This window comes from Ovis canadensis, chromosome 1 (assembly GCF_042477335.2).
Source record: "Ovis canadensis isolate MfBH-ARS-UI-01 breed Bighorn chromosome 1, ARS-UI_OviCan_v2, whole genome shotgun sequence".
In the NCBI taxonomy this organism is placed as follows: domain Eukaryota; kingdom Metazoa; phylum Chordata; class Mammalia; order Artiodactyla; family Bovidae; genus Ovis; species Ovis canadensis.
This window is the reverse complement of record NC_091245.1, coordinates 230838710-230853860: the sequence shown is the minus strand read 5'-3', so window position 1 is coordinate 230853860 and position 15151 is coordinate 230838710. Positions and strand designations below refer to the sequence as shown.

The following is a 15151-nucleotide window of genomic DNA, read 5'->3' as shown; positions in this document are numbered from 1 at the left end:
TTCCATGTCTGGCTCTAACTGTTGCTTCTTGACATGCATACAGATTTCTCAGGAGGCAGGTAAGGTGGTCTGGTATTCAGGAAAACTGAAATGGTGCTGGAAGACTGTTCAAATTGTGGCTGTATGAGGTGTCACATCCAAGGTGAGCAGCAAGAATGAACATAAGGGACTTTCCTGTTGGTACAGTGGATAAGAATCCACCTGCCAATACAGGGAACACAGGTTCCATCCCTCGTCCGGGAGGATTCCACGTGCTGTGGAGCAGCTAAGCCCGTTGCCACAACCACTGAAGGCCATGAGACTAGAGCCTGTACTCCTCAACAAGAGATGCCTCTACAGTGAGAAGCCTGGGCACCGCAACTAGAGAGAAGCCCCCGCCAAAACTAGAGAAAGCCTGCACACAGCAACAAAGATCCAGTGCAATCAAAAAAAAATTTAATAAAAATTTTTAAAAATGCTTTTTAAAAAAAGATTGGACATTGAACAGTGACATGGGTAGCCTGTAGAATCTTAGCAGAGTTCCCTCTAAGTCTTCATCATTAAAGCTGGGTGCAGCAGGACTATGTGGAAATTCTTAAAATGCTACCTAGTGGTGGCATAAGGAAATACAGTGAAAGTATCTATAAGACAATGGAAAGGGATCCCAGAAAACACATGGCAAGTGGCTTGTGCTCATGAGAAGCACATCAAAGAAGCTTTCTCAGAGAAGAAATGGAGAAGATGCACCAGGCGGAGATCTCACATGGCTGATACTCACAACTAGGAAATACAATAAGTGTTCTTGGGGCTGGTGTTCTACAATGCCAGGTCATCTCAGTTCACATGGTGAAGGCCTCAGAGGCAACCACTCCCACTCTTTAGAAAGGTTTCTTTCCCAGGTGGTACAGTGCTAAAAATCCACCTGCCAAGGAAGGAGACATTGGAGATGCAAATTGGATTCCTGGGTCTGGAAGATCCCCTGGAGCAGGGCATGGCAACCCACTCCAGGATTCTTGCCTGGAGAATCCCATTGACAGAAGAGCCTGGTGGGCTACTTTCCATATGGTCACAAAGACTCAGACCCAAATGAAGCGACTTAGCACACATGCACGCTCAGGCAGTAGTGGACCATATGGATGATGGATGGTAGGTAATTAGAAAACCTAGATTTTATGTAAGGCTAATTCCCACTGTTAGACGTTTGAGCAAAGCAATCTTTTCTCATCTTAAAATAAAGATAATTGTAGTTCTTATCTCATAGAGATACTATGAGAATTAAATATAATAATGTTAAGCACAAAGCTTGGCAGAGTAAACATTTGCTATAACAGAATATACACAAGATTTTGTAGAGTGGTCATGGCTGTCTAGTGAGGAAATAATTGATTTTTTCTCTATTTTAGACAGACTTTCAATGTCATTCAACCCCAAAGTTTTCATCATTTTCATTGTGAGAATACATGTGTGTATCCTTTTCTAAATATTAACAAACTTTATTTCTTAGAGAACATTTAGGTTCATGGCAAAATTGAGTGGAGAATAGAGTCTCCATGTATCCCCTGACCCCACACACACAAAATCTCCCACTATCAACATTGGGTCCTTTTTGAATGATGAATTATTTAGGTCTGATTTTTAAATTTTCAAATAAATGGAAATTTTTAACTGATAAATTGATATTTAGTTGCACTGTCTTCAGAAAGTGCTTTGTATGATCTTGATTTTGTAATAATTTATATTTAAACTTTCATTTTCCTATATAAACTAATATATACTAAATACTTGAAAAGGAGGCATATTTTCTATATGCAAGATTCTTCAAAAGATTCCACATTTTCAATATGATCTATCATTCTTTAACATAAATTTTAAAATCCCTCATTACAGTTGTAGATTTCTCCATTTTTCTAATAATTTTTATTGTGTTTGAAAGGTAATGTAGTGACCCTTTTAATCCTGATTGATCTTTTTTGCCTACCATTCTATTTTCTTGTGTGAACTACTTACATAAGGTAGCACAGGGCAAGGAGTAGTCAGGAGATGGGCCAGACTTCTGAAAGTGTAAGAATCAGAATGCAGAATGGTATAGTGGTTACTAGCATGTTCTTTGGATGAAGACTGATCTAGACTGAAGTCTAGGTTTATCATGTCTAAACTTCTATTTATTCATCTGTACAACGTGGCTAATTCCAATAACAGTACCCACCCCAATCCAAATCCCCACCTGGAGGTGCCTTATGCTCAAGGTCAGGGTGTTGCAAAATCCTGACAAATTCCCTAAAAGTCCCAGTTGGGAAATAAGACAATGTTGACTTGGATAATTCAGGAGCTTAAGAGGGTTTGTTGTTTAGTCACTAAGTCATGTCTGACTCTTCTGTGATTCCATGGACTGTAGCCTACCAGGCTCCTCTGTCCATGGGATTTTCCAGTCAAGAATACTGGAGTGGGTTGCCTCCAAAGGATCTTCCCCATCCAAGGATCAAACCTGTGTGTACTGCATTGGCAGGCAGATTCTTTACCACTGAGCCACCAGGGAATCCCAAACTTGAGAGGGCTTACCTACCCACTTGTAGCAATGGCAAGGGAATTATAAAAAATCACAGCCGAAGTTACACATGCACCTGGTCAGTTTCCTTGAGTCCTTGGTTCATCACCTCAGTTTTCAGAGCACTAGAGGAACTGAAGAAATCCTCTGAATTCTTTTTCATTTTATCATGTTTTCACTTTGTGAGCAAATTCTGACTAAATCAAAGTAATTTGTTAATTCAGCCATAATATTCTTAATATCCCAACAAATTATAATAATCTAAATAGTAATGGGATTTCAGCCAATGCCTGTTCCTTTAATCTTCTTACACAAATTCTTTAAGACTCTTTGTCTATCTTTTTCTCCAAAAGCATACATAAAGCCAAACCTAATCTTCTCTTGACAAAACACATCCATAGAAGTGAGCTTTGAAGTCTGCAGATAGCTAAAAAGGATGGACATGGTTTATAATAGTTGTAAATGTTTAACTTTCCAAAGTGTCCACAAGATTTAATAGCTTTGTCCAGCTCTAAAAAAAAAAAAAAAAAAAAAAAAGCACCCTTCTTTGGCTCTCATTTATCTAGAGATCATTTCAGTTTATTAGCAAATATTTGTCTACGTGCCAGACACTAGACTCTAGGCTTTGGGAAAACCAAAACTGCTAAGACATGATCTGTCATGAAGGGAATCCTAGTCTGTTTAGTAAACAAGCAAAGCAATGAATTAATACAGGTGTATATCAGAGTCTAAAAACAGGTAGCCTGAGGACAATTGACCCACATGCCATTTTTGTTTTTAATCCAGAGATTTCAAATAGAAATCTGAGTTTGAGGGTTCTCCAGTAGAACCAGCAAATGTGATAGACAGCATTTTGGACTCACTTTTCTGTGTGGCTGCTGTCAATATTAAGAAGCCCTGTGCTTGGAAGAGAGACACAACTGTAGAGAATGAACGTGTGGAACCAGTACGGTGGGAGGGATTGGTATGGACTGGTATTAACTGGGAGATTGGGATTGACATAAACACTGCCATGTGTAAAACAGATAGTTAGTGGAAACATGCTATACAGCACTGGGAGCTAGTCGATGACCTAGTTCAGTGGGACAGAGGGTGGGAGTGGAGAGAGGTCAAAGAGGGAGACGATGTATGTATACGTATAGCTGATTCAGAGGAAATGAACACAACGTTGTAAAGCAACTGCACCCAAAGTTAAAAAACATTAGTAAAGAAATAAACCCCTACTCTCTTTGGAAAGAACGCATACCTCTCCGGTGGCCAGTCTGCAGCCAGCCGGCCTCGCACACTTGCCTGGCCACTGGAGGAATGGAAACCTGTGACTGTTACCAAATAATCACAGACAAGGTGGTTTGCTTGAATACCAATGATTGCTTTCACAGCACTTATAAGCTATACCTTGATACTTCTTTGTAAGAGCTTCCTGTGTGCCTCAGTAGTAAATAATCTGCCTGCCAGTGCAGGAGACAAGGGTTTGATGCCTGGGTCAGAAGATCCTCTGGAGACGAAAATGGCAACCTATTCCAGTATTCTTGCCTTGGAAACCCCATGGACAGAGGAGCAAAAGAGCTGAACACAACTTAGAGGCTGAACACAACTTAGAGGCTAAACAACAACAATATTTCTTTGTACATAAAGATAAGATATTTAATTATTTTAATAAACACAAACCCCAGCATTGCTAATAAAGCTGCTGGAGACCCGCCACAGTCAGGAATGATCTTGAGGTTTCTTTGACTACAAGTGAAAAATACTAAATATATAAACCTATCTACAGTGAATTGGACCAGATTACTCTGTAGAAGAGTAGTTTGGAAACTGATTTTGTTCACAAAGGCAACCTACATGTTTATAATGTTTTTGAGATCTTTTCAGCAAATAACATATAAGCGTTCTACATGGATAAGGGAAAAACTATTTACTGTTAAGCAGAGAACATCTATAAAGTAATTACCTATGTAGTCATAGCCTAACTTCAAATGTGGGCAGAACTCTCTACATTTGAGAGAGCCGGTCACTAAGAGCAAGAAGCTAAGTTGAATTCTGGTGGGGAGGGGGCGGGCGGGAAATGCACTCTAAACATAAATTGTCCAGACTTCTTCTAACAGGTGAATTTAGAACCTGATGTTAATTTCTGATTAGTTCTTGAAATTTTCAGAAAATGAGTGTAGCATTTGAAACTAAAAGTGCAATGGTATTCCTGCACTTAATTTTCTGAAGTTCAACTACATAAACTTTATTACACATGATTTATACATGTTAAAACTTTAAAGTATTTTTTGCAATTCAATGAGAGGATTATTTTCCAAACCAAAGTATAGCAAAAGTTTGTGATAACAAGTAGACTTACCAAGCAGGTTTGTGAAGAAAGCCAGCCAATGATACAATTTTCCTTGCATTTCCATTTATAAAGATGGAAAGCTTTTCTTATATAATTGTCAGTATAGTTGACAAAGTATACACATTTATTCTGATTGCCATTCTCTGAGTGCTAAGGTGTTAAGGAGGAGCCATTTTTTTGGGACCTTCATACCTCTGATCTTAATGCAGCCAATGATTAGAACCCAGTGTAGTACATTTCTGCCCGGACTGGAGAGGGAAAGGAGGAATATCCATAAACTATCAAATGATTCAAGAACTCGAGCAGCAGAATCAAGTAGAATTCCAGAGTGCTTCTAGACTAAATGATTAAAAATCTTATTCCATTAACCATTTGCATGAAAGGAAACTGATTTTCAAAGTTTTTTTCCATAAATGTTCTCTTTCCACAATCATTTCCCCTTATCAACCTGAGAGCACATAGTAGAGGCAAAGCTGAGTTAAAGCTTGACAATAAGTGCTATTTGCCAACAGCCTGAAATGAATTTCACCCAAGATTTGTAGCTGACCTGGTACAGTAAAATGAAACTGTTAGTCGCTCAGTTGTGTCCAACACTTTGCTAATATTTTTGTATTGAGCAATTCTTTTGGAAATTAAAATGGAAATTTCCTTTACAGAAAACAATCTCTTTCTTTAACACCAAAAATACCTCCATTTAAAAATATCTGAATCCTGTTCTTGAGGCCAAAAGAAATGGCACAAATACAGATAGGGCTTCGCAGCAATACAATTATAACAGGATAATATCTTTAAAAATTAATTTTGTCCTTTTATCCTCCCACTCTCTTTCATTTGGCCACATTATCTCAAAGAGAGTAGAAAGATTAGATTGAGAATAAAAGAAAAGAATGGTACATGTTCAGCTTTGTAACTCTGAAGCAGGCTTTTGCAAATCAAAGAGACATCTTGAGAGCCCAGAGACCGTGACATAGAAACAGAAAGAGATTAGATGAAAGGCCAAGTCACCAACATGACCCAATTTCTTCCCTTTTTGTGACTGAGTAATATTCCATTGCGTATTTATACCACATCTTCTTGTAAAGAATGAACGTGTGGACATAGGGGGGAAAGGGAAGGTGAGGCCCACTGGGAGAGAAACATTGACACACATACACTACTGCATGTGAGAGCTAGCTAGTGGGAGGCTGCTGCATAACACGGGGAGCTCAGCTCAGTGCTCTCTGATGGCCTAGAGAGGTGGGATGGGGGAAGGCGGGAGAGAGGTCCAAAAGAGGGGCAGTATTTGTATACTTACAGCTGATTCAATTCTTTGAACAGCAAAAACTAACACAACATTGTAAAGTAGCTATACTCCAATAAAAGACATTTTTAAAGAAAAAGAAAAGAGCTGCTTTGCTAATCCTTCTATCAACAGGCATCTTCTCACTACCTGTGGATTGTCCAACCTAAGCACATTTACTTACACCTCATTTCTGGACTTCCCTGGTGGCTCAGACGGTAAAGCATCTCTCTGCAATGCAGGAGACCTGGGTTCGATCCCTGGGTTGGGAAGATCCCCTGGAGAAGGAAATGGCAGGCCACTCCAGTATTCTTGCCTGGAAAATCCCATGGACAACGGAGCCTGGTAGGCTACTGTTGATGGGTCGCAAAGAGTAGGGCATTACTTCACTTTCACTTTCAAGTCTTTACTGAACTCCATCAATACTTCCCAATGTAATTTTTATTTTTTTTTTTTACTATCCAAGATACCTGTAAGCTTCATACCAGTCCCTCAGCAGAGGGAATGAGAATCCTTGGCTTCCAGTAATGCTGGAAAGTAGAGTGGCATGGAAGAGAAGGGCCCAGCACAGGGACTTGGGAAATACTGGACAGTGATCAAATAATTACTTTCTTACACATATTTTATTTTATTTATTTATTTTATTTATTTATTTTGTTTGGCAGCACCGCAAGACTTGCAGGATCTTAGTTTTCCCACCGGGGATAGAACCCATGTCCCCTGCATTGGAAGTACAGAGTCCTACTCACTAAACCACCAGGGAATTCCCTCTTATACATATTTTAAATAAAAGTTAAAGATTTCTTCAAACTCCATATCAACCATAGAGGAGATAAAGTTAGAATCTTAGTTTCAGTTCAGTCACTCAGTCATGTACTACTCTTTGTGATCCCGTGGACTGCAGCACTCTAGGCTTCCCTGTCCATCACCAACTCCCAGAGCTTGCTCAAACTAACATCCATCGAGCTGGTGATGCCACCCAACCATCTCATACTCTGTCATCCCCTTCTCCTTCTGCCTTCAATCTTTCCCAGCATCAGGGTCTTTTCCAATGAGTCAGTTCTTCACGTCAGGTGGCCAAAGTATTGGAGTTTCAGCTTCAGCATCAGTCCTTCCAATGAATATTCAGGACTCATTTCCTTTAGGATTGACTGCTTCAATCTTTTTGCAGTCCAAAAGACTCGCAAGAGTCTTCTCTAATACCATAGTTCAAAAGCATCTTAATTTAGAGTCTAATAAATGTGATCAGAAAACATATAAAGTTCAGATCTTTATCCTGAGTACTAAATATGATGTACTTACATTCCATAGAATGTGGACAGAATGATCAGATGAGGATAATCCCAGGCACACTGGACATAGGCAGCTCAAAGACAAGACTTAGATGAAGGCTTTTCTGGGGGGTTTCCCTGAACAATGGCACTAGCAGTCAGCATGGTTCAAAGATGCTTTAAGAACAGTTGGTGGACCAGCTGGTTAGAATAATTCTACAGGACTTTTTACAGATGAATGTGGGTTAGTTAGAAGTTGTGGTGACTTCTGACTCTGAGAATCTGTAACTCTACGAAATAAAGATAAAAGGACCTATTAAACCAACCAATAAACATGTATTGATCACTCACTATCAAGAACTGTTTTCTAAATGCTGGAGATTTAATGGGGCAAAATGACCTCTCTCATGCAGCTGACAGTCTAGGGAGGAGAAGACAGACATTGACCAAATGATCACATGAACAAATATAAATTTCAGTGGTGACAGGTGCTGCAAATAAGAAATCCACAGTGCTGTGAGAGCTTTCAAGAGGGCAAGAAGGTGAGGATGGCTCCCTGAGGATATGACTGTTAATCAAGGATGAGTAGGAGATATCCAGGAGAGGGGAGAAGGGCAGAGCAAGCAAGGTCATTGGAAAGAGCAGCCCTGTCTTCCCATTTTCTGGTGGAAAACAGTATGACTCACCGAGAGACAAGAAGCCTTAATTATTAAAAGATAGACTTGAATTCCATACCTTTCACTTAAGAGTTGTGTGTCCTTGGGCAAGTTATTTAGGCTTTCTGCACCTAAGAGTTCTTACCTGTCAAATTAGGAAAATACCTATCTCACAGGATTGTTGACTAAGATAAATGAAACCACGAAAGTAAAATGCTTAATCCAAGCCTAATACATAGTGTTTATTAAAGTGAAAGTGAAGTCACTTAGTCGTGTCCGACTCTTTGCGACCCATAGACTGTAGCCCACCAAACTCCTCCATCCATGGGATTCTCCAGGCAAGAATACTGGAGTGGGTTGCCATTTCCTTCTCCACAGGATCTTCCCAAACCGGGGATCGAACCCAGGTCTCCCGCATCACAGGCAGACGCTTTAACCTCTGAGCCACCAGGGAAACCCCAGTGTTTATTAAACTTTGTCTATAATCCATAAGTAAACCATAATATCACAATGACAACTTATTCATTAAAGGCAAAACCTTTTAAACTGCTAATTAGTAGCTTGGAGACACTAGATATTCCAACACTGAGGCTGGGAGCACAAAACCATTCATGGTCGGGAGTGAGAACCATGGTCCACAAACTTGTTATGAAAGAAATCCCATAATTCTTCTTTTTAATTTGAATCTAATTAAATCTTACTCTTATCCAGGTCAGGAATTTTTTTCCTAGATCAAAGAATTCAGTCTCAATTGTAAATGGATTCTGTTCTCCTCCCTAATCTTCAGTCCTTCAAGGTCATTAATTAATTCATTGTCCAAGTACCTTCACCCTTGAAGGCAGGCACCTCTACGGGTCAAGGTCTCTATCCATTTCCTCATCTGGGTGCTTGCTCCTCTGTGGTGGTTCTCCCTCTTCTCCTTCCCCTCTTTTCCCCATGCCTCAGGAGGAAAGGATTGTGCACAAAGGGGTAGTTATTCTTAGATTTATCTTCTCCCATCCCTTCCATCTTCTGCCAGTGCCTCCAGTGACCCCAGTTGGAAACCAAAGAACAAGAGAGCCTGGGTGATGTAATCTTCAAAGGCTGGCCTTCTCAGGTACAGAGTAGGTTAGAAAAGGGCAGATGGGAGTGGGCAAAGGGTGATGTAGTGAAGAGCAATTACCTGTGATGCACATTTATGCCATCAAAAGAGATTAGCTCAGTATAAGATAGCATCACTGACTCAATGGACATGAATTTGAACAAACTCTAGGAGATAGTGAAGGGCAAGGATATCTGATGTGCTGCAGTCCATGGGGTCACAAAGAGTCGGACTCGACTTAGTGACTGAACAACAACATATACCCAGTAATGGGATGCTGGGTCTTATGATAGCTCTATGTTCAGTTTCTTAAGGAGTCTGCATGCTATTCTCCCTAGTGGCTATATCCATTTACATTCTCAGCAACAGTGCAAGAGGGTTCCCTTTTCTCCACACCTTCTCCAGCATTTATTGTTTGTAGATTTTTGGATGATGGACATTCTGACCAGTGTGAGGTGATGCTTTACAGCAGTTTGACCTAGGTGGATGGGATGATGAGGGGTGGAAGGCAGATCTGAGAGTGAAGGGATATATGTATCCATATAGCTGATTCACTTCATTGTATAGCAGAAGCTAACACAAGATTATAAAGCAACTATATCCCAATTTTTTTAAAGTGATTAGCTATTTTTTAACTGAAAACAGTGTACAAATGAAGAAAAGATTAGTAGTTGTTATGAGTAAGGTTGGAAGGGACGGGAGTGTCTATAAAAGGACAGCACCAGGGATTCTCATGGTGATGAAAATGTTCTGTATCTTGACTGTATCAATGCCAGTATCCTAGCAGTGATATTGTACTGGAGTTTTGTACAATATTACCATTGGGGGAAACCGGGTAAAAGGCATAAGATCACTCATATTATTGTTACAACAGCATGTGAATTATAATTATCTCAAAATAAAACATTTAATTAAAAAAGAAAACAGCAGACTAGTTTAAGATAGATAAGATGCTAGATATTTCCTGGCCTTATGTCATCAAAAGAAGTGTAATTATTTGTTTCCCCCAAAGACTGCATCTTGCATTTAGTTTACACATGTAAACTGACAGTCAAATATGTAGCTCCTGGGTTTTTTATTCAGTAATAATAGCTGAACAAATTGCTTTTTGCTAAAAGGTGCCTCAGTATTCAGATTGACCACATCTTTAGAATGTTTGTTAGATTGCAGAATCCCAAGCACACCCATGAATAGCCTTGATCCATTAAGTTTTTGACAGAAATACATGCTTTAAGGACATGAAGGCAAAGAGAAAAGGAGTCTAGTAGACACATTACAAGGAATAGAGCAGAGAAAGTAGAGGCAGTTTATTTAAATATTTATTCTCCCACATATTACAACAAGGATTTAAATGGATTTCAGAACTTCCCTGGTGGTCCTGTGGTAAAGAATCTGCCTGCCAATGCAGGGGACACAGGTTCGATCCCTGGTCCAAGAAGATCCCATGTGCCACGGGGCAACTAGGCCCTTGCACCACAAATACTGAGCCTATGCTCTAAAGCCCAGGAGCCGAAACTACTGAGGCCCTTGCACTCTGGAGGCTGCGCACTGAAACGAGAAAAGCCACCGCAACAAGAAGCCTGAGCACTACAAATGGAGAGAAGCCTCTGTGCAGCAATGAAGACCCAACGCAACCTAATATAAGTGAATTTTTAAAAAAAAAAATTTTTTTTAAAGAATGCTTTAAAAAAAATAAAAATACAATGGGTTTCAAACAGAATCAGTTCAGTTCAATCACTCAGTAGTGTGTGACTCTTTGCAACCCCATGGACCACAGCACGCCAGGCCTCCCTGTCCATCAGCAACTCCCAGAGTTTACTCAAACTCATTGACTCCATTACTCAAACTCCATTGAGCTTAGTCAAACTCATTGACTCCATTACTCAAACTCCATTGAGTCAGTGATCCCATCCAACCATCTCATCCTCTGTCATCCCCTTCTTCTCTCACCTTCGATCTTTGCCAGCATCAGGGTCTTTTCAAATGAGTCAGTACTTCCCATCAGGTGGCCAAAGTATTGGAGTTTCAGTTTCAGCATCAGTCCTTCCAATGAACACTCAGGACTGATCTCCTTTTGGATGGACTGGTTGGATCTCCTTGCAGTCCAAGGGACTCTCAAGAGTCTTCTCCAACACCACACTTCAAAAGCATCAATTCTTTGGTGCTCAGCATTCTTTATAGTTTAACTCTCACATCCATACATGACCACTGGAAAAACCATAGCCTTGACTAAATGGACCTTTGTTGGTAAAGTTATATCTCTGCTTTTTAGTATGCTCTCTAGGTTGGTCATAGCTTTTCTTCCAAGGAGTAAGCATCTTTTAATTTCATGGCTGCAGTCACCATCTGCAGTGATTTTAGAGCCCAGAAAAATAAACTCTGCCACTGTTTCCACCGTTTCTCCATCTATTTGCCATGAAGTGATGGGACCAGATGCCATGATCTTAATTTTCTGAATGTTGAGCACGAAGCCAACTTTTTCACTCACCTCTTTCACTTTCATCAAGAGGCTCTTTGGTGCTGCACTTTCTGCCATAAGGGTGGTGTCATCTGCATATCTGAGATTATTGATATTTCTCCTGGCAATCTTTATTCCAGCTTGCGCTTCATCCAGCATTTCTCATGATGTACTCTGCATATAAGTTAAATAAGTACGGTGACAATATACAGCCTTGACCTACTCCTTTCCCAATTTGGAACCAGTCTGTTGTTTCATGTCCAGTTCTAACTGTTGTTTCCTGACCAGCATACAGATTTCTCAAGAGGCAGGTCAGGTGGTCTGGTATTCCCATCTCTTGAAGAATTTTCCACAGTTTGTTGTAATTCACACAGTCAAAGGCTTTGGCATAGTCAATAAAGCAGAAATAGATGTTTTTCTGGAACTCGCTTGCTTTTTCAATGATCCAGCAGATGTTGGCAATTTGATCTCTGGTTCCTCTGCCTTTTCTAAATCCAGCTTGAACATCTGGAAGTTCATGGTTCACGAACTGTTGAAGCCTGGCTTGGAGAATTTTGAGCATTACTTTAACATGTGAGATGAGTGCAATTGTGTGGTAGTTTGAGCATTCTTTGGCATTGCCTTTCTTTGGGATTGGAATGGAAACTGACCTTTTCCAGTCCTGTGGCACTGCTGAGGTTTCCAAATTTGTTGGCATATTGAGTGCAGCACTTTCACAGCATCATCTTTCAGGATTTGAAATAGCTCCAACTGGAATTCCATCACCTCCACTAGCTTTGTTCCTAGTGATGCTTTCTAAGGCCCACTTGACTTCACATTCCAGGATGTCTGGCTCTAGGTGAGTGATCACAGCATCATGATTATCTAGGTCATGAAGATGTTTTTTGTATAGTTCTTCTGTGTATTCTTGCCACCTATTCGTAATATCTTCTGCTTCTGTTAGGGCCATACCATTTCTGTCCTTTATTGTGCCTATCTTTGCATGAAATGTTCCCTTGGTAGCTCTAATATTCTTGAAGAGATCTCTAGTCTTTCCCATTCTATTGTTTTCCTCTATTTCTTTGCACTGATCACTGAGGAGGGCTTTCTTATCTCTCCTTGTTATTCTTTGGAACTCTGCGTTCAAATAGGTATATCTTTCCTTTTCTCCTTAGTTTTTTGCTTCTCTTCTTTTCACAGCTATTTGTAAAGCCTCCTGAAACAGCCATTTTGCTTTTTTGCATTTCTTTTCCATGGGGATGGTCTTGATCCCTGTCTCCTGTACAATGTCACGAACTTCCGTCCATAGTTCATCAGGCACTCTGTCTATCAGATCTAGTCCCTTGAATCTGTTTCTCACTACCACTGTATAATTGTAAGGGATTTGTATTCAAACAGAATACAGTAGGATTTTTCTTAACATGTGAAGAAATCCAGATGAAGATGAAACCAGAGTAGTAACAATGAGACAGGATCAGGGCTAGGGTTACTACACAACATACGAGTGTGATTTCATGTACGCGCTGAGAATCCAGCCTCTCAGGCGGCCTTTGGTCTTACCTTTCTGACAGCCAGTGCAAAGAGCAAAACCTGATCTATTACATGCTTGTAAGATAAAATTGACTTGAAGGACACTTCTTCACTGTGTTGTCATAGAGGTGACATTACAATTTATTCAACATTCTTAGGGTTAACAATACAACCAGTTTCAGAGTTCAATAAAAGCAATTCTCTCAGGGACCTAAATGATGCTCTTTAGATGTACAGCATTCTGGTTTTGATTTGGGGGCATTTTGGAGGATATTTGAAATGAAAGAATTATGCCCTTTAAGAAATAAAACATAGTTTTCCAGCAAGCTTTAGGTAAAGATTAGTGAAGTGGCAAACTAAAATCCTAACAAGGTCCAGGAAGGTACAATAACTAAGGAAAATGAGACATCTGTTATACACACACGCACTACAAGTATAGTAAAAATGGCATTTTCTAAATGGCCTCCCATTGGGAGGTTCTCTAAAGCATGGTGGGACCTATGCAACCTACAGGCCACTGCTCGTTGCCAGCCTGTTGTTACTATAACCAGAATCAGGGCCGGACGTGGTCAGAACTCCTCGTATTCCTGTGTATTTGTTAGAGTTGTGTTCCACAAAACAGAAACCACCCCAGCTATTTTAAGCACAAAGGGCAAAGAGCTTCAAACAGGGAATTAGGTCCTTACAGTGTGTTCAAGCTGGGCCTCCAGGGCTGACCGCCAGAAGAACAATGAAGAACCCACCCCCGAGGAGGCTGCCAACTCTGGCTCAGCTGGGAAGATGGGAATTCTGGATGTTTTCCCTGAACTGTTAGCTCTAGGAACAGCCTAGAGATTAGATGGCTGTGAATGCAGTCACTGCCAACCCCAGAGCCATACCTCACCTGTTAGGTCCCCGCAAAGCTGCTGACACGGTCGCTATTACAGAAAAGCCCAAAGCATCCTTGATCGAGCCTGCCACCAGGGGCAACTGGCCTCTGCCTTTTACATCTCCTCTGTGAACTCAGTCCCTTCTAACTTAGAAATGTCATTTTTAGCTGCCCGGCCTCTGGGGTTGGGGGTGAGAGGGTCAGGGAAGAGGGGTGTGTGGAATGCATGCAGAGTAACTATTTTATCCATCACATTTTATTTTGACGCAAAAATCAACTGAGCTTTTCAATGCTGGTAATTAAATCATTTTAAATGAATACCAACAGGCAGGCTGATAATGTGGGAGTTGATAAAATACATCTATGAACAGATTCAGCTTCAGGACAAGCAACTGGATGGCAGTTTTTGGTCCACTTCAGAACATGGAAGAAGAGACCATTCCATGCCCTCCCCCATCCCCAAAGGGGCTTCCCTGGTGGCTCAGACAGTAAAGAATCTCTTTGTAACGCAGGAGACTGGAGTTCGATCCCTGGGTCAGGAAGATCCCCTGGAGAAGGAAATGGCAACGCACTCCAGTATTCTTGCCTGGAGACTTCCTTCCATGGATAGAGGAAGTCCTGGCGGGCTACAGTCCATGGGGTTGCAAAGAGTCAGACACAACTGAACAACTAACACTTCACTTCCTCCCCGCCAGCCCTTATATGAATAACAATTTGTATAGTGCTGTGCTGTATTCAAAGTGGTTAAAATGAGCTTACTGTTACAAATGTAGTAACTGCTTAAACAAACAATATTTCAACACACAGGTTCATACAGTAGAAGTTTGTTTTTCTCCTCTCACTTCCCACTGTCACTCCACAGATGTAATTTCAAATAACATTGTGAAATAAATCAGACTTCATCGTATTTGAATTTGACTCTTCCAGAAGCACCTTTGTTTCAGATGATCTACCAAGAGAAAGCTAGAATCAAGTGTTTGAAGCGTTTGGACTCATGTGAGAATCTATCCAACATATATCTGGGGTTTAATTGGACTGGTAAGTCTGTTGACTGAAGAATGGACTTACTAACCACAGCAAAGAGTTCATATTCAATCTGGGAACAAATATAATTTCCTATAACATATTTTATAGCCAAGTGAGCAAATATAATTTCCTATACCACAC

At 40.5% G+C, this 15151-nt stretch overlaps 1 protein-coding gene and 1 non-coding gene across 2 annotated transcripts in view; one reads left to right on the top strand and one right to left on the bottom strand.

Annotated features, from left to right (window-relative positions):
- The window catches only part of LOC138443495 (cytochrome c-like), a 62472-nt gene that overhangs the window by 33308 nt on the left and 14013 nt on the right, over positions 1 to 15151 (top strand). The window lies entirely within an intron of this gene.
- On the bottom strand, positions 8451 to 8522 carry TRNAH-GUG (transfer RNA histidin (anticodon GUG)). The gene has a single exon. It is a non-coding gene; the product is annotated as a tRNA-His (tRNA).